We start from the raw sequence: 20892 nt of genomic DNA on the forward strand, positions 1-20892 counted from the left end.
CAGAACTCTGAAGTGGGGCCCCAGAAAGTGTGTGTTCGCTCTGTGAAATATGGCCAGATGTTTTATAGCTGCACAGTTGCCTCCTCCTGAAGTTGCCAGTAATCCTTGGAAGTTTTATGCTGTAATGGCCAATTGGAATTGTACTGCCTACTGGAAAGAGATTTTCCATTTTGTAACCTCATATCTTCAAAGTCATCACAACCAAGGTTCCGCTTTGACATATGCAGCATCCTCTTCTCCTTAGCATGGAGTTCATGGACACTTTTGCTGGCGCTGAGCTAGGCCATGAGTGGCCTGGGCTGTAATGGGCCAAGGGCATTAATTTCTTTTCTCAAGTTAGGCAATGCTTTTTGCTTTTTTTTAATGTTGGTGTCTTCCCATGTCCTTCTGGCCCCCAGTACTAAAATCTTAGGAACACCTCTTTTTGGAAGCAGGTGTAATGGAATTGTGTATGATCTACTGCAAGCACAAATTAAATTGTGTGTGAAAGCAAGCATTTACATTATTTTCCTTCCCACCAAAGCAAGCCTAGTTGGAATGAAGCACAGATGAACAGAGTGTGTGCAGCCCAACAGCAATGTATGGTGAAAGTAAAGCTGTAAAATGGAAAACTGCTTAATAGAAAGAACTGTGCTGATTAGCTTCGGAGTACTCTTACTGGACAAATAGAAATGTGTGTCCAAGTGTGACGTGTGGACATCAAAAAGGATGTTGGCAAATTGGAAGGTGTTTGGAAAGAGTTACAGGAAGATTTGAAAAGAAAGACTTAGACTCCTAATCTCTTAACTTTGTTTTTGAAAAGAAAATTAAATGATTACTTGAAGAAGAGATCTGTGATAAGATACTCTAGACAGTACTAGATCATGTTGGGCAGCTGTAGGTAGATACGGCTGAGCTGTATAGTTTGGGCTGTGGGTGTAACTGACCATTTGAGAAGCTTCAGAGTGTTGAGCAGTGGCTGCTGCTTGAAATCTGTGGTCACAACTGAATTCTCAAAGCTGCAGATCTGATGAAGCTGTGGAACAAGTGTTCTTGTTTGCATTAGATGGGTCTGACAATCAGAATGGAGCAATGACAAAAACAATGTACTGAATTTTCTGATGAAATGTGACAAGTATACCTGGGCAATGTGGCTGCCTCTGTTATCTGGGGAAGTCAATAAAGCAAAAATTAGTAAGTGAAAATTGTGAGGAAGACTTTAGACCTGTTCTTTGTTCTGTTCTCTGTTGGTTCTCTTGATGCATTATGAAATGTTGAGGTGATGTACAGAGATTAAAAGAAATCTGATCCCTTCTCTAAAGGGTGTAATGGAGAAAGAAATCTACTAGTGATGGAAATATATTTAAACCACCACAAGCCCCTTGAGTTAGAGCTCTTCAGTGTCAAGCTCTGCTTAAAAGCTGATGAACTGGGACTCTGTCAGTGCAGCCCGTGGATATGTGGTAGGAGGAATGAGAAGAGGGTTTCAAACATTGGAAATGACAGGCTTCAAGTTTCATATTTTAGTGTTTGCCAGGCACTGATTTACCCTGGACAGAGCCTCCTTTCTGTCTCTTCTTAAATTTCCTTCCCGTGAGCCAGACCTCATCCTACGTCAGTTCTCTGCCAGAGTGCTTTCATCTGGGAAATTTTGTAACTTTTCATTCTGTAAAGGTGCAGGTATCACGAGAGTCTTAAGCCGTTTGCCAGCTGGGACTGAAAACAGACAGGCTTGACTTCTGTAGCAGGACTTGAGCCATAACATCCTAGTTGTATTTTCCTCAAGGACAGAGACATCTAGAACTGGGATGTAACTTGGGCCCACATTGGCTTATTAACAGCAGCCCTGAGATGACACCTCTGTCAGTGTTAACTCACTGATCCTGCTGTTCAGATGAGTCTCCTCTTGTGGTTACCATGAGAGCACAATGTATTATTTCATTTGCTTTCTTCAAGCATCCAGTCCACACTGTTGCTTCATCTGAAGCTTTCCTTGAAAAAAATGATGTTATGGTACCCAGCTCCTCACAACTTCCGAAAAGGAGAGTAATATACAGCTTGTTGAGATAAATGGAAAGATTTTGCTTGAGCTATGTAGGCTTTCGAACCAAGAGGTGAGTCAGAAAATCATTGAGACAGATACCCAAGGAAAAGAAAGTGATTTTAAAGGGAAATGCATGCTACATAAGAATAAATTACAAGGTAATGTGATTTACTAAAGTGGGGTTTATAACAGTTGAAACTGGAGTGGTTTTTAATGTATGATTCCTGCTCATTTATTGTAATAGTGAGTTTACAGAACCTACAGTAAAGCAGTCTATGAAAGATGTAACTTTTTAAAATTCAACTGCAAAACCTAAGAATATCTCTGTACTCAGTTAAAAAGAAGTGTGGCATTATGCTAAAAACATGTATCCTTACAGGCTATTCCTCAGGGTGACAAATCTCAGTGGTGTCATTTTCCAGATATGTTTGATTATAAATCATTCTCTTACCTCAAATTGTAAGAAATTGAATGTTCAGTTTTATACTTATAAGACGTCTTTGAATTTTAATTCAATTTACAACAGGTGTGATATTTTCTTTAGTTCTAACACATCGTTTTCAACTCCACAGAGTATATTTCAGTACAGTTTTGAAACATTTCTTTGGTAGTAAGCACTTCTGTCTTGGCAATACTAGAAGTGCTTTTCCGTATCAGCAGCAGTGCATGAAGGCTGAACGCTCACCAGAGAATTGAGCTGGAAGTTGAGAGAGATTCTAACTCAAAAAAGCAAATGCATGACTGGTAATTGCATTTAGAAAGTTAATGTAATATATTTAAGAATTAATCATCTTTGATGCAGATTTTTGTTTCATACATGGAATTTTTCACTTCCCAAAATTTCTGAATAAAAGTTCATCCTAGAAGGAATTATAACGGAGGAAAGTCCATTGTACTTACAGCACCCTCAGGACCTTGAAATCTGTTTGTGTTTCTACATCCTGCAGTCAGGATGCTGCTGGGTGAGAATTTGCCTGTTGTACGCTGTAGTTTTGAAGACAGCTCACAGCTCGGGGGGTGGCATGTGCTGAAGCACCACTGCACCGCTTCGCTGAGGGTGTCCAGATTTAGTCCTGAGCTGTAGCAGTTGCAGGAGCTGTCAGAGGGATCAGAGAGGAGTTTGCCTGGAGAACAAGCAAATTCTGTTCTATTCATAACAGAGCATTTTCATTTCTGTTGGGTCTTTATACTGATGTACATCTTTGCACTTCCTTCAGGGCTGAGAGTTCCTTCTGTCTCACCAGTAGATGAGTGTTTGAAAGCTGAGGTGGGTTTTTTGCCAGGGCTCCACAAGCATACCTATTGTAGGATGTAAATGGAGTCACACATTAAAGCAGTATTTTATTTTTTTTATCAGAAAAACACTGAGAAAAGCCAAAGCCATTTTTGATGTTGATATTCATCATTTAGCATTTAGCAGCTATAATAAAATTTGGGGAAGCAGCCAATGTTCTCAGTGAAATATTAGTGCAGCTCTCCCTGGACCTTTATTGCCATGCTGGTTAACTCTGCAGGGGGAAGTGAGCAAAACCTCTGGGAGGGCTACACTGAATACTGTATTTAACACCAGAGGGGAAAAAATGCCTAGTAAAGTTTTTAGTAATCTTGGCTTGAAGGGTAATTTTCTTGTCAACTCTCTAATTAATGCATCACATATTACAGTAGCCCATTGTTATTCCAGAATGCCAAGGTGCATTTCAGACTGAATTGCTGTTTAACAAAACACTTGGCAGATTTATTACCCTCAGGTGATTCTGTCAGTCAGCATTTCCCCATGTTTAGCCTGAAGGAGGCAGAATCAATTTTGGTATCTATTTTGTGAAATGCCAAGCTATTTAAATTAAACCACACATATATACACAGCCCCCTAGAAAATCAGGACTTGTATTGGAACTTTGTCTTTTAGCAGGGAAACAGGAATTACACTTGTGAACTCCTTGGGATATTTGCTCCATAATCAAGGCATCATCTGCCACTTCCAATATGTTGGAATATGTATCAGTGGTCATTTTCTGATCACGTCTTGAATGTTATATTTGGTTTTTTGTTATTGCACAGTAAGTACAGAGCACTTACATGGCAGCGTCAGAAACTAAGGTTCAGCAGTGACTGTGCATGGAATGAAAGTCCTGAGACAATTTGCTGTTGCCAGTTCTGCAAAAGAATTCATGGTGTGATTGAACACTGGAGGGATAAAATGGACACGGGACTTTTTCCAAAACAACGTTGGTTTAAATTTCTTGTTACAAAATATTAGGATTTTAAGGATGAATCCTTTTCAATAGGATTCTTCTTCCATAGGAGGAGGTACAGGATGTTGATAGAACATATATATAGCCCAAGTATGAAGGTAGAGAAAAAATGTGGTAGGTGAGAAACAGGAAGTGTATATGGCAAGTTTGAAGCAGCAAAACATCATGAAACCATATTCTCCCATTTTCTCTTTTGAGACACCACAATCTTCTGCTCTTTTAAAATAATCTGTGAAATATTCTAAGATCTTTTTTACTTTAGCTGAACATGAAAAAGGAATACTGTCAGTTTATCCACTTTTTCCTCACTGCTTGCCTGTTGTCAAATTTCTTCTTTCACTACTATGCTTTCTAATATTTTTTTTTGTTTTGAAATTTGTGAACTGCCAGAGCTGTAATTTCTTTCTTGTTTCCCAGTAGGTGTCTTTGCTAGAGGCTAAAAAGTCAGTAAAGAATAAAGGCAGGAATGAATGGAGGGAGGTCATAGTTCCCACGCCTGATCTTAACTGATATTTTACTATTAGGTTTAAAGGGAGAGAAATATAGCTTAATAATATCGACAAGTAATTCCTTCTCCAAGTATTCAAATAATTTTAAAATGCTTGGTTTTCATTTATAACTTCCAGAAAAAAAGAGAAAAGATATGTCCAGTGCTTGAGATAGCCTTGAGAGGAGAAAGAGCACTTGAAAGAATAAGATTCTGGATTGAAAACTTAAATGAGCTTAAAAAAAATACAAATTCCACAAGGTGGGCATCTCAGTAGTGCATCTGCTGAACTGCCTGCAAGATTAAATTCCTTCATCAAAGCAAGGTGCAGTAAGTAGGCCAGGGTTTTCACTAGGAGATTGTTCTGCTGTCAGTCATTGCCAGCCCAAGGAGTGCTCACGGGCACTCGGGCTTTGCTCGGGCACAAAGATCTCTGGGTCTGACAGTAGCACTGGAGAGAGGCTGCTCAGACAGGGCTCATTCAGGGAGCTTCAGTTACAGACCAGCACATGCATATGAAGCAGGAGTTGGTGGACAGTTTCCTCAGGAGCTGGGGAGGGGGCAGGAAGGGGCTGGGAGCTTTACCTTCCCTGTCCCTCAGGAGCTGGGTGATGTGGCTCATCCCTTCAGTCACCCCAGATAGCTCCAGGCTGTGCCCAACCCTGGGCATGTTAGAGCTGTGTTTGGTGACACAGTCAAGGCACTGTCAGCTGGTTTACAGCAACAAAAGATTGGGATGTTTGGGGATCAATGAAGTGTTATCCTTTTCTAATTGATGCCAGGCCTTGCTTGTTGCTGGTGTTAACAAAGGGAGATAATTATAATAACTCCCCAGAAAACAATGATTCATTCTCAAATTACATTGAGAAACTGGGTTTTCCTGTCGGACTTGTAGCAAGACAGAATAACCAGCTGTGCTGCTATGAAGGAATTGGGTGGGTATTGGTACAGCCAAAATACTCTTGGTCTGGTCAGGCAGTTCTACCCTTAACAGGTAAATTTTTTTCTCTGGTTTTTGCAGCACTTCTGGATGTTGGAGTGCTGTACTAGGTACCAGAAATAGAGGTATTAGGAAGTGGTGCTCTCCCAGTGTGGGTGAGTGCACCCCCAGTGCACAGTGTCGGAGGTGCCAAAGCTGATCATGAAGAGGTAGCAGTGTCACTGAGCTGCTGCTGTGCTGGACTGAGCTTAATGTCACCTGGGCTGGGTCCTCACTCACGGGTCAGCCACAGGCACACCCTGTACCTCTGCCACTGTGCTCAGGAGCCAGATCCTGGGTGCAGCAGTGCGAGGGGAGGGCCGTGTATGGAGCAAATGGCAGTATCGGTTCAGAAATCCGTGAAGAGTTAGAATTAAGCTATCAGCATGGTTTAACTATGTCTTAAGAATTGTGATTTTAAAAAGATATCCTGAGGGTGATAGTGGCAATTTTCCTCTCTTGAGCCACTGGACTGTGGCTGTGTTTGTGCACTGTAACTGCCCAGCCTTTGCTGGGCACATGGGAAATGCATTCGGGACCTGTAATGCTGAATGTTGTTTTTATTTTGTAAATTTTTAAGAAAGCGTCTTCTAAATAGCTTTGAGCAATTCAAAGTTGTTTTTTCTATCTTGCTGATCTTCGGTGAAACCAAATCATCTCAGGAAAATGAAGAAATGAAGGCACATGCTTTATTTGACCTTTTATGGAGTCCTGTTAAATTTCTAATAAAAATAGGAACTAAGAGAATGTATGGAATTCCCACTATGGTGGTTATGGTTTAAGACCTTTTCCTACTTCATTTAAATTGGAGAGGGAGGATAGTCTCTCTTGATATTCTCCTTTTTTTAAAAAAAAAATATTTAAGAAGGTTTTCTTTTTTTTTCCTTAACAGGTGGTTTCTAGAGAATTTTCTGCTCTCCTGGCTGAGCTATATTGATGCACCCTCTGCACTATAGGTTGCATCTACTAGAATAGAGTTACAGTGCACAACAGTTGGATAAATTATTCAACTGGCCTAGATTTCTTGCAGACAAAAATGATTACATTGGACGAATCCCTCCCTGGAGTGCCCTGACTTGAGTGGAGTTACCTTAGCAATGCCATGACCTGCAGGGCTGACACTGCAGAAAATGCAGTGCACTCACTGACTGAGGGCTGGAACTCAGGGAGCTCTTCCCAGAAAGGCCCCCACAGCTCCCAGATAGGAGAGGAGCACAGCTCTCCTGTGCCAGAAGTTATATGAGCACTGTTAGGTTTTACAGTAATTTATTCTCTGTGATGTGTGTCCAATCCCTCTTTAAGTTTTTATTTCACACCCTCAGCATCTTGTGGCAATGACTTCCAAAATCTGATTTCTTCTGCTGAAAATGTCACTGGTGTCCCAGAGCTCTTCTTGAATGAAGTAAACATTTTTCTTCCTTTACTCACTTCTTTGTGCCATTCGTAATGTCATGGGCTTCTACTGTGGCAGATTCTCTCTTCAGTCCTTGAACATGTCTTTGGGCAAAGCGAATCTGAGCAAGGGAAACCTGTAAATGTTCCAACATAATCCACAGCAAGACAGAGCTCGAATCCTTGGGCATGTGATGAATATGCAGTTGGCTCCAGTGTGCTGGATGCTTGTGGAGAGATTTTGCAAAGTCTGGGGCTTAATTTTTTTTCCAAGAGAGGCAGATGATGAGAACTTCCCTCTTCAACTCCTTCCCCCCTACTAATTACTATGTTTGATTTCATGCTCACCTACAAAATTATTGTTGTCAACCAGTGTGACATTCAGCATTATCCAAGAGGTTTTCTAGCCTCTTACAGCTGGTTGTGGTTTGGCATGTTTGTAGCAAAATGTGTAGTCCTAAAGATTTCATAGATGGAATTTCAACCATACCATTAGGTATGCTGTTCTGCTGGTTAATTATTTCAGAAGTTCTGTTCAGCTTTACCTGTGGGGAATGAACTGGGTTTATTCAGCTGGCATTGCATAAGTGGATGAGCACGGAAATTGTTTTCCAGATTGAAGAAAACTTGCACAGGAACTAAGAAGGCTAATTTGTTTTTATACTGCAATATATATGAATGTGACTAGAAGGAGCTGTCATTGCTTTTAGTAAGCAGGATAAATCCTTTTACTTGAAATTTATTTTATATGCTTTCACTTGCTCCATACCTCAAGGCATCCATGAGCCACCCTAAAGTATAAAATGATGGCTAGAAGTAAGGAAATAAAATATCAGCCCCATATTTGCCCTTTAGTTATTTCTATGCAGGTGTTGGAATGAAGTCTTCTCTCTTCCTTAAAGATCTCTCTTATTCCACAAACACTGTATTTGGTATTGCATTGTCTGAGTTATTTTCATAATTCATAATTATCTTGGTTCTTAAAAATTTAGACATACATTTAATAGCATGATCCAATCTTGCCTGATTGCCACCACATTGCGTTTGAAGTAATTACCATTCACTTGGCTTTTGAGGCTGTTGAATGAATTTTCCACATGAGATTCCTTAATTTGTACATATTTTATTGCTATAAAATAGGTACTGGCAAGCTGCCTGAACTGTAGTGAAGGCCTTTAATTTCTATTTCTGTGTTATGAAACAAATGCAAAAGAGGAGGCATAAGATAGACTCCTTAAAACACATTTTGTTGACATTTCAAAATTTTCCTTACACAGGTGCAAATGCACAGGTAAAACTAAGGTAGCTTAGTTCTGCACTAAAGAGCCAAAACCAGTTACTTTTCATACAAGATAATGTTACTTTATAGAATAAAAGCTCTATCCTTGAGCTACTATCCCCATGAGAAAATGTTCTCTACTTGAAGAGGTTATTGGTGCCTTTGTGCTGGCTTCCTGTAGACTAAGGAAAACCTCCAAGAATATCAATCCTCCCTGCCCTGTACAGCTGAGAGGCTGCCCTGCTATCTCAGTTTAAGAGTATGGAGGTGCCCACTCGGTTTAAAACAGCCATGGTTGGGAGGGATGGAATGAGAAGAAAACCCCTGCTCTGTTCCCCGCTCCTCCAGGGGCACTGGGAAAGATCTTGGGGCTTCCTTGAATATAGGGCTCCTTTCTCCCATTATTAAACTGACACCGACTATGGGTAGCTTTATAGAGTCTAATGATAGATCTGAATATGTCAGAATGCTGTTAGTAAGGAGCAAATTCTAGAACTGCTCTTCAAGCCCATCAGGTTTTGTAGCTGTGTCTTCCTAAACAGAATTACAACAACATTTTAGGAGAAAAATCTACTGTTAACAAAGAAAAAAGGAAGACATTTCTTTGGTTTTGTTATTCATTTGCTTTAAAGGATTGCAGGACAGTCGGATTTCCATGTTTCCCACCAGGGCATTTCAGTTGTGACCTTTGAGGAAAAATAACAAAATAACAATTCTTGGCATGTGCCCTTGTACAGGCACAACTGGTGCAAAATTCTGTCCAGCCCAAACTGGCAAACCACCCTTGGTTATGTGGTATTTCATGTGTATCACCATCACAATCTCTCATAAGTCATACAGCAAGGCCGTGGAGGCTTTGGGTGTTACTAAGGAGCACTTGTTGGCAATCAGGTACTCCAGGTGAAATCCAGCCTTGCCTCGTGCTTCTGGTGGGAAAGCACAGGAGCTCCTGAAACGCCGAGCTTGGTCACAAACCCGGCTAATTGTAGTCATCTGAAGCAAAAGGCTTCCAGACCGAGGGATGCACTGTGCAGGGACACCAGAGCTGCTGCAGACAGGATTTTAGGGATTGGTGTGAACGTGGGGCGTGCCCTGTGGTGATGTTGTGGTGAGTGGTCAGAAAGATGGATGTAAACATGTTGGCTTGCTCTGTTTCAAGCACACATGCTGCTCTGAGGCCTTACTGAAGTCAACACAAAAAGGCAGGTGCTTAAAGGCTTTTTTGAACTTGAGGACAAAATTTGCAACTTCAAGCATAAGAAATACATTCGGAATAAGAAATGTACCTGATACTGGGCACTATAGGGAGTAGATCATCTTCCTTCCCTTTCCCCATCTGTACAGCGTAACTCAGCTGACTTTTATCTTAGTCATAGTAAACCTTTCTTTGCCGGCTTGAAACTCTCCTGCCTTGACCTGCTGAGGTAATTTTCACTGTGCAGAGCTGCTGCTGGCCCAGGAAGAACATCTTGGATGCATTTGGCCTGCTCTGGCCCTCTCAGTGCTGGATCGGTCTCACTGTTCATGTAGACATCTAAATTTGAGCACAGCACTTCATGGGCTGTTGGGCAGAGGAGACTCAAGGATGCAATTTCTGACAGGGCTGCTGTTTCAGTGCCAGCTGTCTCTGCCAGGTCCAAGACGGCTGCAATGTCTCTGCTTGTAAACAGCAGACACCAGCACCGAGCACAGCAGGAGGGAGGATAGTCTGCATTTTGCAGGAGATTTCCTTTGTTCCCCAGTCACTGACAGCAGCTGAGGCCTCTGTGTTTCCAGCCCAAGAACCAGTGGCCTGTTCCTGTGTCCCTGCACTGTGCTGTGCCCCGAGACAGGCACCTGCTTGTACCTGCATTCCAGAGGAAATCAAAAGATGGTTGTAGCAGGCAACCCCGCCACTGGCTTGTCAAGCTGATTATAATGTTCCTGGGGCCTTTGTTCTCTATTTTCTTTCATTTTTACCCCCTTTGATGATTCTCTACTGGAACTGAGAATTCCAGAAAGGACAAAGGCTCTGTTGTGTTATGGCAATATATAATTTAATTTTGAGGCAGATCACAATTTCTGCCTGACATTTCTACCCTTCAACTGTTGCAAGTTTTTCAGCAAACAGGGAGAAAGACAAAACCACCATGTTAAATGTTAATATTCTTTTTTTTCTCCCTCTGGAGGTAGATCTCAATGAAATGTATAACAGTTTTAAATCTTGTTTCAGTACATTTTTATGTGAAAATATATGAAGTATAGTTTGAAAGGACAAAAGACAATTCTCATTTATCCTCTAGGCAAAGCTTTTTAAGTGTTCATGTATAAAATATGATTGAGAATACCAGTGACATTTCAACTAGACACAAAAACAAGGTTAAAAACGTTCTGGTTTATCCTAAAAGTGAAAGTTTCATTCCTAGGTTCTTCATGAAAACCTAATAAATGAAGTGGTGTGGGATACAATTGAACTGCTGAATGCAAACTCACTACATTAAAGGCAGAGTTCAGCTGGGGCAGCGCTGGCTGTGTGTGGCCGTGTGCACCTCTCTGTGGTGTTAACGGGACTGTGTCCTGGTTTGGTGGTGATCTTTTTTTTCCAAAAACCAGAAAAACACACTTCTTTACTTTTGTAAAGGTGAGTTTCCACCTAACTGTAAATTCTTAGGAACGGCCTCTGCAGTTTGGTTTCATCACTTTAAAGATACAGCCCCAGCCCTGGATTCAGACTGCAGTGAACTGAAATGTACGTGCATAACTTTCTGTCCTCCTGCTTGGAAAAACATTTCTTATGTTTTTAGAAAGAGCAGTACTCCATCAGAGGGGGCTGTAGATAAGAAAACAGCACAGGTGAACTTTGGAACGTGCATTTACAAAGGCAAAAATACTCTTTGTGTGTCAGGTGCTTCCTACCTCAGTGGAGATGGTTTTGCTCCTCATGAGAAGCACCTCTTGCCGTTTCACTGCTGCTCTCTAGATTTGGCCAGTCATGAAACTGTGAAGTGCAAAAGTGAGTAAGCTTTGATATGTGCCTCTTCATGGTTGAAAGAGGAGTAATGTGGTTGTGTCTCACCCTGTCTACATGACAGGACTTGCCTTCCAGCTCACGCAACCACTGATCCAGCTGTTGCTGCAGCGTTTCATGCTGGCTCCAGTAGATTCCAAGGTGAAAGATCAGACAGGTGGATTTATCTGAGAATCTCACAGACTGTTTCTTTCTATTTATCTATTATGTTACTTTTCCCTGACTGATGCAGCTGTGGGAGCGACAGAGCCCCCAGTGTTGCTCACACAGGCAGGAGACAGATATGGGCAAAGAGGATGGAACCGCTGGAATTCCTTCAGTTAAGGCAAAATATCTCAGCTTTGAGACTCCGTCTCTTCTCTCTGCACAGATCTGTATTGTTCCTGCTGGGATAGAGCCATCCCAGCTTGGTCAGTGTTGGTTGGCAGCATGAAGAATCTGGTGTGCACCCTTCAACACTGACACTGACATAATGCATTTTTGCAAAGCTTATTTTGTTTGAGAAACCAATGTAATGACTTTGCAGGTATTAGAGGATTTTGCAGCTACACCTGTATTTCTCCAGCAAGTAAGATCTTGACTTAATGGTGTAGGCCACAGCTCACTGACAGGTTGGACAGAATAATGATTTGCTGGATGAAGAAATCCCCCTTTAGATGTCTCCCCTGACTTTATGTTCCTACATGGGTGACACTATGTATGATCAGGTTCCTTATTTACATTTTATTTTAAACAACTTTTATCCTCTGGTCATCAAGGTATCATAATTTCTGCTCTGTAGCACTAGCTGTTTATTTGGATTTTTTTATTATTATTTGCAATCCAAACTGATCTTTTTACTATATAACCACTTGAAAAAGAGATGTCCTGCTCACATAAGGAATGCCTCAAGAGAAGGGCAGTCCTGCATAATTTCCTTTCTCTCACAGAAAGCCTTCATATTGGAGAACTGGGGAATATTACTTTCTGGCCCTGCACACTCTCCTGGGTAGAAAGGTCCTGAAACACAATTTATTGTAAAACACACAGTGGTTACAGAGCTAGCACAGTCAATGATATTCCTTTTATTACCACTCAGATGAGAACACAAAATGACATTGGAAAGCAGTGAACTCACCAGAAGGGCAGAGAAAGCCATTAAATTCAACACGCATCATATTTCATAATCAGAATCCTGCAGTCAGAGCTGACACCACTGAATGAGTTTGTTGCAGTCATGATAATATAAAACCCACTGCATCTGCTTCCCTTGGCACTTTTCTTTGTAGCCCCTTGCAGTGTATGGGCTATTAATCATCAGTAGCCAGGGACACTGCAGACCAATGCACTTTGTATTGCATAAATTGAAAATGCATCACTATTAGAGAGAAAACTGCCTTCCGTACATCTCTATTTAGATAGGCAGTTTCCTGAAGGGCTGCCATGACATTATGGCTAACCGCTTAATTGGAGTTCTTTCCACAGCCTGGTAATTGAGGCTGGGGGGAGGATAATGCAATCCTTTTTGTAGCAGGTATGAAAGCAAGGCAGGGAGAGTATTCCTTTCCCTACCTGGGAACCCCAACTGGGCTCCAGCTGGAGCTGAGAAAATGTAGTCAGATATACTGTGTCATTTAACCTCACTAAATTAACTTCACAAATGAGAGGGCTGAGTGTACCTGTGAGGGGAAGAGGGATGCTGCGTAACTGGCCTGCTCATGAATTTTCAGTGTGGAGAGATCACCAGAGGAGGGGTGTTGCTGTTCCTTCCATTAACTCTGTTCACGGAAGAGTTGGGTAAGCCGAGGTTTAGGAGGATAAAAAAGTTTTAGTGGCAACCTCAGAAAAAGCAAATGCAAATTCAACCCTCAAAAGTGCTCTTTTTACAGAGAACTCATTTTATTCTACAGTCATTTGTCCAAGTTTTATATATGTAAAGGAGAAAGAAGAGTATCTAATGAAAATCTGAAGTAATTATTCAATGAAAAACTGCTTGTAACTGCATGTGTACATTGCTTCATGGTTTGAGTATTATCTCGTGAATGACTGTGGTCAGCGTTTGGAACTTCACTGGTCTTTGGTTGTAGCTGCCCACACTTAATTCTCATTTCATCTATACTCTGTGGGTCTTGTTTCTCAGTATGCGCAGTAAGTGATGTTTCAGCAAGATCTGAGTCTGAGCTGAAATTTTGTGAACTTGTGTTGAATCCCACATATTCTAACACTTACTACTTGAACACAGATGTATCAGCTAAAGTGCTCCGGCCAGATCCAGATCAGAACTGAATTTATATTTGGGCACAAAGTTCTGAACTGTGATCCTCAGCCTCTCACAGCTGCTCCCTCATGTGGGTGTGTTTACATTACAGCTACATTTCTTCACTTGACTTCTTTGGACAAAGTTCTCTAGAGTTTTTTGATATTTCGGTCCTGATTGATCCAGACAGCTCAGAGGATCTTCTGTCACCCAGGAACTACATCAAAGAAATAGGAACTGGGGAGATGTTTCCTCAGCATGTCTGTCAGTGAGGTTATCTGGACAGAGCTGGAGCATGTGGAGAGCCAAGTTTATTAGATAAAAGGGTGGCACTATATTGAGTAAAGGATGGAGAGGAAAGAGTCAGGCTCTAGCCCACAATCCCAGACTTTGGTATGACTGCACATGAAGAGTAAGATGCAGGAATGGTGTCCTGCACTAGAATTAGGCAGGGCTCACTGATTTACCCGATTGGCACTGACACACTTTTCTATAAGGCACTAATTCCCAAGCCCTGATAAAGAAGTGACAGGGATCTGAGAGGCCCCTTCACACAGAAGAAAAAGGGGGCATGGTAAAGTCATTCTCAGAATTGCACACAGTAAGTGTCATATTCTTTTAAATCCTACCAGTTTGTGTCTTTTGATGCTGGGATTTAATCCTGTTATGAGTTAAGCCGATCTAAATCCAGGCTGTTGTTGTCCTGCCCTGCTCTCCCAGCCTGCTCCTGGGGCTCTGGTGCTCCTCTGCGTGGCTGCAGCTAAAACAGCTTTTGGTAATACTCAGTCTCAGCTGGATCAGGTCTCAGAACTGGCTCAGGGTGTATTTGTGTGTGTCATGGTGGTGCCTAAAAGGGAACCAGCAAGTAGTGTTCAGTTTTAAACTCTGCTCACTACGTCAGCAGCAGGAAATGGGGACAGAGGGGTCACTTAGCACAGGAGCTATGAAGGAGAACAGTGGCCTTATGAGGGATGAGGGTTTACTCCTGTGGAGAGGACATGAAGGATTGAACTTCGAAGAAATCTGAAATTAGATCTGCTCAGTTAAAATAGGAACCACTCAGAAGTTGGCTAGTTGCCTTCACCTTGCAGTTTAATGAAAACTTAATTTCATTCTAGGTAAACTGTTGGTGGGTTATAACCAGCTCTAATTGTTGGTTATGGGGTGAAGCAGTCAGCTCACTGATCATGAAGAACATGGAATTATAGAATATGCTGAGCTAGAAGGGACCCATCAGGATCATCAAGTCCAACTCCAGGCCCTGCACAGATACCCCAACAATCCCACCATGTCCCTGAGAGTGTTGTCCCAACACTCCTGGAGCTCTGGTGGCCTTGGGGCCATGACTACTGCCCTGGGGAGCCTGTTCAGTGCCCAACGACCCTCTGGGGGAAAAGTTTTTTCCTGATGTTACCATCTTTAACTGGAGGTAACAAGGAATATGTGTTACTTTGAAGTATTTGGGTGGTTTTCTGTGATGTATGCAAGGAAGGAGAAAAACTATATTCACCTGAGTTGAGGCAAAGGGCAGGCAGGGAAAGCAGTATGTCTCTGGGACTGATGTCTGTGTCTAATACACAAACAGGAATGCTACCTACAAAAAAAACATAGCAGAAATGCAGTTAGGTAGATTTTGTATGCTCTCTGCTGTCTGTCACAAAGAACTGAAATCTTGAGGACTACCAGATCTGATTTTATGAGGTAAGTAGTTATAAGAACCACATTCAGGTTATGAAAAAGTCCTTTTGAAAAACAAGCAATGCTGTCTGCTCAGACTATTGCTCCTGGTCACTACTGGTTTCTACAAAGTTGCCTATTCAAAAATATTGAAAGTTTTTCTTTTAAAAACTCAAGCAAACAAAATCCCCAAATCCACACACTCATATTTAACATTGCCTGTGCTTAAATTCTAGCTTTGAATACAGGTTCTTTTGCACAAAGAAAAAAAATTACATCAAGGCATGGAATATTTTGTTTTAAAAAATAAACTAAGTAGGCGTTTCCTAAATAATTTAACAGATACAGAAAACAAAAATTATGACCTCATACAAAACACCCTCAGCTTGCTACCATTTTTTTCCTGTGGTAACACATATGGGTTCTGTGTTTTGAGGCTTTAATTTTCATCACACAGTATCCTGTCCTTTGTCAGAGCACTGTTGCAGGTGCAGAGTAATGACCCAAAGCCCTGTCAAATGCTGTGCTAGTTTCTCCTATAAATGTCCCAATGTTTACTGTAAAATCATTACTAATATAAAATAAAATATCCTAGTATCAACCAGTGAGCATGGCTTTGAAAACAAGATCTCCTTATATTTGTTAGTTAATGTTATCAACATGATGAGGAGTTAAAATAGGAAACCTCTTCAAATAGTAAGTTCAGATGATCAGAAAAAATACAAAAAATCCTGTGTTATGGAAACAGATTTCTTGTCTGTAGCCTCTTTTCTTTAGAATTTCTCTTAGTCAGCAATGACTTTTATTAATGCTTGGATTTCACCTGGGATTTCCCAATCCCTGGTTCACTCTGCTGATAGGCTTTTGCCAATCTTACTTTGTTTTTAAAATGGTTTTGACTTGTTGCCCTTGTTAAACATAAAGTAATATTTAATACAGGGGCCCCCTGGTGGTCTAGTGGTCAGGATGCGGCGCTCTCACCACCGCGGCCCAGGTTCGATTCCCGGTCAGGGGACTTCCCCGGGCAGATGGAGCTCGTCAGCCCCGTAAGGCCATCCATCTCAGAGAAGGTCACTAAACAAACCTACGTCCTGAGGACCTCACTGCCACTGTCCGAGCTCGCTCGGCCCCAGCAGATGAACCTCAGGATTAAAGGGTGGGCTCAGTTCAGCGCACACTGTGTCTCACCTAAAAAATCCAGACAGACTGACTGTGCCAGCCATGGCTGCTCTGTGGGACAGGAAGGAAGGTAAGAACTGTGCCTCCAAGGTACAACTGCTTTACACTGTGCTGAGAACATCACGGTTTGTATAACACCACTTATGTGCCCAGGGCTGTGTTAGGGAGACATGCAGTGTGCTTGTATCCATGGCGAAACCGCTCATGGATTTGACTTTGCTCCCTGTGTTGGGCTACGTTGAAGACTGAATTCAGAGTGCCACTGCCCTCTTACAGAGGGGGAGCTCAGCCCAAGCCTGCTCTGCTCAGCAGGGAGGGAAAGCAGCAGGAGCAGTGTGGGGCAGTGCTCTGTGGGAGCTGGCACAAGCCTGGTGCTTTGCACACTCAAGGGATGACAGTGTGGATTACACACCGAAATCATCCCCCTGATCTGCCTGGGAACAGATGGTGTTCTCAGAATCCTTCTTTCTAGCAGCACTGAGCCCATTGATTTAATGCTGTTCCCCAGCTCCAAGGGAAGCAAAGTGATTCCCTTGCAGTTGTGCATCCCACTGGCTCCATGAAGGCAGCTGGGAATGACAGCTAGCTTCATATGGCAATAACATGGCATTTTCACTATAGGGAAAACACAGCTCTAAAATCACCAAGTCATTTTCGTGAAACAGCATGTTCAGGATTAATTACTCCTGGAAGCTGTCGCAGCTGAAAGTGCAGCTATTTAAAGACTTACAGGTGCAGTGAGTCTGGGTCACCCATGAAAATCATTGCCTGTTGATAAGAAATTTAACGGTTTGGTTTAGTTTTTAGGAAAGTAAGCACAACTGGATATGTTGAAATCTTAATGGTGCTTTCCCTCACTATTTGATACAGCTAGTAAAAAACCCCCAAACAATAAAACGGCCTCACCACAAGCTTTAATTATTTTAGAAAGTCAGCAGAAATGTCTTGAGACAACATTTGGAAAAAACCTTCAGTTGATCAAAACCAAATTCGTCCCTCTGTCTATGCACAAATGCTTGATTTGCATTCATTTAATATTTTCAACTAGCTGTATTTGGAAAAATCAGTATCACAAGTGTCCTTGCTGGCAAAGGATGTCATCAGAACAGGAGGAGGACAGGGAATCAGAGGAAGTACTGCAGTGATGTGAAATGAAAGAGCTGGTACAGCAAGTTAAGGAAGATGCCTCCAGTGGAGGAGCAAAAGGCAAAGTCTTCCTCATCTCCCTGCTTTGCTGTAGGACAGTTTTCCATACTGAAAGTACATGGGTTCACTTCATACTGCCTTCTGGAGTGAGCCCCAGCTAGTCCTAGAGGAAAACATAAACCTGTTTTTAAGGGGAGTTTGTTACAAGCTCTACCCAGAAAATATGGATGTATCCAACACTACCCTGGTTCTTCCATCCAGGACAGTTCTTTGCTACCATACCAGGTAGTGCTCACTCTTTATTGTCACATATGCTATCCTGAGCGTGCTCCCTGTACCACACTGTGAACACACCACTGTTTTGAAACAAAAACAAAAAGGAAAAAGAAGTTTCAGGGCTGTAAGGACCTTAGAGAGCACAAAGGCCCAGGTCTGTGCACTGTGGCTGTGGGCAACCTTTGCTAACTGGTGCTAGTGCTGGGCCATCCAGCTGTGAGGCCATATCTGCTGCTGGGTCAGCTCTAAGGACAGGACACACAACCTCAGAGTACACAGGAGCTGATTTAAATTGCCAAACATACCTCCCTTGACCTGGACCTCCAAGCTGCCTGTTTTTCTAATAAGAAGGGAGTTCTTTAAAAGAGCCCCTAAGTGCTTAAAAGTGCTTTAAAAGGATTTTTATAACTTCAAAAGACTTGTATTTTCTGGCACATGGACAAAGTCACACGGTACTTCTGGGTTTATAATTACAATAGTTGGTATCTTTCTTATTTGACTTTTTGTTCAAGTCATCTTTGAGATTACTGCTTCATCCAGTCATTTGTCACAGCCAGCTCTTTACTGAAGCACAACTAGCCTACTCTTCATCACTAAGGAAAACTGTATTTGAAAATTATATTTAACAAAAGAAAAGTAGCCTTCAGCTGAAGATAGAAATACTTGTCAAATTACTCCATTGAAAGTTTTCCATGGTATGTCAATCAGTAACTTCTCATTATTTAAGCAGTTCCTCAGAAGTTAAGTGATTTTTAAAGTTGCAGAGTGTCAGCACTGCCTATAGAATCAGTAGTTAGTTGAACAGCTTTTGTATAAAACAAAAACACCTGCTGCCCACTGATGGGATCTGCAGTCATTAGAGCTGGATGTAAATTAGTTAGCAAAGTTTGGTACCTCTATGTATTTGAAATCAAGAAGAACTTTTGAAAGATTTCCATAAAGACAGAAAACACGAAAGAAATTATCTGGAAACATTTTCAGGACTTTAAATATGAAGCACTTTGTCACAAGGCAGGAAATTCTGTTCATGTTGATGGAATGTTAAAATGCACGTTTAAAAATGTTTCCTAAGTACAAGAGTGTTTCTTTCATAGATTTAACTATCAGGACACCTCACTGCAGAATGTAGACACTTTTTAGTGTCATTCAAAACCAGAAATTTATTCAAAACATATACATATGGAACCTGTTGCCAGAAATAAGCAGTTCAGAGAAGAGAGTGCAAAGGGCTGTGTTCCTGTATTCCACCCTTTGCTGGTTCTAAGAGTTCTAGGATGTATTTCTTAGAGGCTTCTGAGAAAAGTTTTGAGCTCTGGAGACTTTATGCAATTATTTTGGGTTCAACAGTGCAGAAGTATCGATTACCACACAGAGTCATCCATCAGCTGCAAGGAAAATGTTGGCCATTCTTTAACACTTGATTTTTTTTTTCCCATGCAGTTGCTGAATGCTTTCTTTGGCAAAACTGAAAGGCAGCCCCTTCAGAAATAGCTACTCTGAGTGTTGGAGGTTTATGTCTGTAACAAGATAGTGAAATAGATTCTATTGCCTCTCTAACTGTAGAATTATGAAAATAGAGATACAACTTTCTATTTCTAAATCTCGAGCTCACCGCTTGTGTTTTTAGTTTGTACAGGGCCAAAGTCCTGTCACATTGAAGTCTGAAGGTTGAATAGTTATTTATAAAAATAAAAATAAAAATTAAGATGAAAAGGCAGAAGTTAGGATCCTGAAATTCTGTGATTTATGGGCTGGGAAGGCACAGAAACAGACTCTGAGTGCTCTTTATTAGGTAATAACAATTGCAAGCATGTGCACCTGGAGTTGCGTGATTTTTTCCATTCTATTAACCGTGTTATCTGACTTAATCTGAAAAGGTCTCTTTCAGTAGGTAGTAACCTGAAAGTAAATGCAATGTAAAAAGTGTTTTCTACCAACTAATACAGATTACTTACTGTAGTAGTACTACTGCTACTATGTATTTTAGGCTAAAAGCATTAATGCAGCCACCGAATGTATTTTGTACAAACACGAGACCTTTTTTTCTATTCTGCAATTTTTGCTTCCATTATGGAAAGCATTAGGAAAATAACATTTAATACTAAAAATATAGTGGCTCCTATGAGCTGGTATGGGATTGGCAGTGGGAATGAGGCACCATTTAATTTGAAATTCGGGTTGTGATTGATTACAGTCCCTTCTCTGAGCCACGCCAGTCATTCTCAGCCCCCAAGAGAATAATGTTGAGTGTTATTTGTAAATTTTATCAACCTGTGGTTTTGCAAATAAAACTGAACCTCCATATACTGGTTTGAGTTAGATTTATAATGTAAAAGAAATTGCCACTTGCAGCGGGTTTCTCTTGTAGAAATTACAAACGTGGCTCTCCTAAAACACTAAATGCCCCCCTTCATTCTGATGCATAACACGTCTTTGAAAGCAAAACCAGAATTGTGACAGCAGTTTTTACTGATCCAGTTTGTAGTATCAGTGCAGAGAATAAAACAAGGTTCATGTTAAACAGGCAGAGAGGGAGGAAAAGGTCAAGATTTTCCACAAAACAACTTTGTATGAGGTAACCGCCACAAAACAGAACAGAGAATGTGGGGCACAACCAGAAATCAGTGTTTTCTATTAACTCTTTGTAGCAGCTCCAGGTACCACAGTTGTGCTCATTAGAGAGAAACCCCAGCAGAGTATGACAGAATGTTTGGAATTCCTGCTGCTGCTGTTTGCACTGTGTTTTGTCGGGGGGGTTTCGTCCGCTATTGCTCCGCTGGGTTTTCCTCGAGCTCTTTAAAGATCCCTCTTCAAAGTTACATGGTTCTTAAAGTCATAGTAAAACAAAGACCTCATATCACAGTTTAATATTTCAATTAAACTACAGAGCAATAATTTGCATTAATTGTGGCTTATTAATTTCAAACGACAACATCTTGTTTTGTTGTACTTAAAGATT

The sequence above is a fragment of the Manacus vitellinus genome, unplaced genomic scaffold (assembly GCF_001715985.3).
Source record: "Manacus vitellinus isolate BGI_N305 unplaced genomic scaffold, ASM171598v3 scaffold_32_pilon, whole genome shotgun sequence".
Taxonomy (NCBI): domain Eukaryota; kingdom Metazoa; phylum Chordata; class Aves; order Passeriformes; family Pipridae; genus Manacus; species Manacus vitellinus.